General features: G+C 27.6%; 2 non-coding genes across 2 annotated transcripts; both read right to left on the reverse strand.

The window, feature by feature from the left end:
- Window positions 1-1,770: 1,770 nt before the first annotated feature.
- TRNAT-AGU lies at window positions 1,771-1,844 on the reverse strand. Its single transcript has one exon. It is a non-coding gene; the product is annotated as a tRNA-Thr (tRNA).
- An 824-nt stretch (window positions 1,845-2,668) lies between these two features.
- Window positions 2,669-2,742, reverse strand: TRNAT-AGU. Its single transcript has one exon. It is a non-coding gene; the product is annotated as a tRNA-Thr (tRNA).
- Between the last annotated feature and the right edge of the window lie 558 nt (window positions 2,743-3,300).

The following is a 3,300-nucleotide window of genomic DNA, read 5'->3' on the forward strand; positions in this document are numbered from 1 at the left end:
TAAAATTGAAGCTTAATATACATAAACTACACAATACAAGCTTTTAATACCTAGAGATGTAGCGAAATGATATTAAGGAAAATCTGACTTACATATAACTTCAATTTTCCTTGATTTCGTATTGTTGATTTTTTATTTTTTATTTATGAAATTAGTTTCTTAGAAATATCAAATTTCGCTTTTTTGTGCTTTAACATATTGATTTATTTAATTACTCACTTATAGAGATCTCTTAATAAAATAACATATTTGAAAGAGTATTGCATTCAAGAACTTGAATTTTTCCTTGATTTCGTATTGCTGATTTTTTTTAAATTATTTTCTAAGAAATATTAAACTCTATTATTTTGTATTATTATATACTGATTTATTTTCCTATTTTCTTATAGAGATCTCTTAATAAGGTAACATATTTGAAAGAGTATTGCATTCAAGAAGTTAAAGCTTAATGAGTTAGATTTAAGCATGGATGACGGAAGGCAAAAAGCTACCTCATCTCTGGTTTGAAAAAATACGACCCATTTAAAGAAAAAACAAAGGTCCACCTAACCTGACCCACAAACGGGCTAGCCCATGATAGGTCATAACATATGGGTTAGGTTGGTCCATTTTGATATATCTAGTTCTATCTCTACAGTATCCTTTATAGATATTCATAAAACTAAATCTTACATAACTATTGGCACATCATGAGGTAATGACATTCAATTTGTTCTATGTTCACAAAATCAAAACTTGATGCACATATTTTGGAACTGACATTCACTATGTTCGATTTATAGAATATATGTATATGTTTTACTTTAAGGGGTGCTCTTGTAAAATATATATATGTTTTACTTTAGGGAGTGTTCTTGTTGAGATTTGAACTCAAGACCTCCCACTAATTAAACGGGTGCTCTAACCAACTGAGATACAAGAGCTACGGACACCTATGTCTTTTATATATGTTTATAAAATTGAAGCTTAATATACATAAACTACACAGTACAAGCTTTTAATACCTAGAGATGTAGCGAAATGATATTAAGGAAAATGTGACTTAAACATAACTTCAATTTTCCTTGATTTCGTATTGTTAATTTTTTATTTTTATTTATGAAATTAGTTTCTTAGAAATATCAAATTTCGCTTTTTTGTGCTTTAACATATTGATTTATTTAATTATTCACTTATAGAGATCTCTTAATAAAATAACATATTTGAAAGAGTATTGCATTCAAGAACTTGAATTTTTCCTTGATTTCGTATTGCTAATTTTTTTGAAATTATTTTCGAAGACATATTAAACTCTATTATTTTGTATTATTATATACTGATTTATTTTCCTATTCTCTTATAGAGATCACTTAATAAGGTAACATATTTGAAAGAGTATTGCATTCAAGAAGTTAAAGCTAAGCTTAATGAATTAGATTTAAACATGGATGACGGAAGGCAAAAAACCACCTCATCTCTGGTTTGAAAAAATACAACCCATTAAAAAAAACAAAGGTCAACCAAACCTGACACACAAACGGGCTAGCCCATGACAGGTCATAACATATGGGTTAGGTTGGTCCATTTTGATATATCTAGTTCTATCTCTATAATATCCTTTATAGATGTTCATAAAACTAAATCTTACGTAACTATTGGCACATGAGGTAATGACATTCAATTTGTTCAATGTTCACAAAATCAAACTTGATGTACACGAATTTACATATTTTGGAATTGACAGTCATTATGATCGATTTATAGAATATATATATGTTTTACTTTAGGGGGTGCTCTTGTTGAGATTTGAACTCAAGACCTCCTGCTAACTAAACGGGTGATCTAACCAACTGAGCTACAAGAGCTACGAACAATTATGTCTTTTATATATGTTTATAAAATTGAAGCTTAATATACATAAACTACACAATACAGGCTTTTAATAACTAGAGATGTAGCGAAATGATATTTAGGAAAATGTGACTTACACATAACTTCAATTTTCCTTGATTTCGTATTGTTGATTTTTTATTTTTTATTTATGAAATTAGTTTCTTAGAAATATCAAATTTCGCTTTTTTGTGCTTTAACATATTGATTTATTTAATTATTCACTTATAGAGATCTCTTAATAAAATAACATATTTGAAAGAGTATTGCATTCAAGAACTTGAATTTTTCCTTGATTTCGTATTGCTGATTTTTTTTAAATTATTTTCTAAGAAATATTAAACTCTATTATTTTGTATTATTATATACTGATTTATTTTCCTATTCTATTATAGAGATCTCTTAATAAGGTAACATATTTGAAAGAGTATTGCATTCAAGAAGTTAAAGCTTAATGAATTAGATTTAAGCATGGATGACGGAAGGCAAAAAGCCACCTCATCTCTGGTTTGAAAAAATACAACCCATTAAAAAAAAAAAACAAAGGTCAACCTAACCTGACCCACAAACGGGCTAGCCCATGATAGGTCATAACATATGGGTTAGGTTGGTCCATTTTGATATATCTAGTTCTATCTCTATAGTATCCTTTATAGATTTTCATAAAACTAAATCTTACGTAACTATTGGCACATCATGAGGTAATGACATTCAATTTGTTCTATGTTCACAAAATCAAAACTTGATGACATTCACTATGTTCGATTTATAGAATATATATATGTTTTACTTTAAGGGGTGCTCTTGTTGAGATTTGAACTCAAGACCTCCCGCTTACTAAACGGGTGCTCTAACCAATTGCGCTACAAGAGCTACGGACAATTATGTCTTTTATATATGTTTATAAAATTGAAGCTTAATATACATAAACTACACAGTACAAGCTTTTAATACCAAGAGATGTAGCGAAATGATATTAAGGAAAATGTGATTTACACATAACTTCAATTTTCCTTGATTTCGTATTGTTGATTTTTTATTTTTTATTTATGAAATTAGTTTCTTAGAAATATCAAATTTCGCTTTTTTGTGCTTTAACATATTGATTTATTTAATTATTCACTTATAGAGATCTCTTAATAAAATAACATATTTGAAAGAGTATTGCATTCAAGAACTTGAATTTTTCCTTGATTTCGTATTGCTGATTTTTTTTAAATTATTTTCTAAGAAATATTAAACTCTATTATTTTGTATTATTATATACTGATTTATTTTCCTATTCTATTATAGAGATCTCTTAATAAGGTAACATATTTGAAAGAGTATTGCATTCAAGAAGTTAAAGCTTAATGAATTAGATTTAAGCATGGATGAGGGAAGGCAAAAAGCTACCTCATCTCTGGTTTGAAAAAATACAACCCATTAAAA

Source organism: Ipomoea triloba, chromosome 10 (genome assembly GCF_003576645.1).
Source record: "Ipomoea triloba cultivar NCNSP0323 chromosome 10, ASM357664v1".
Classification (NCBI taxonomy): Eukaryota; Viridiplantae; Streptophyta; class Magnoliopsida; order Solanales; family Convolvulaceae; genus Ipomoea; species Ipomoea triloba.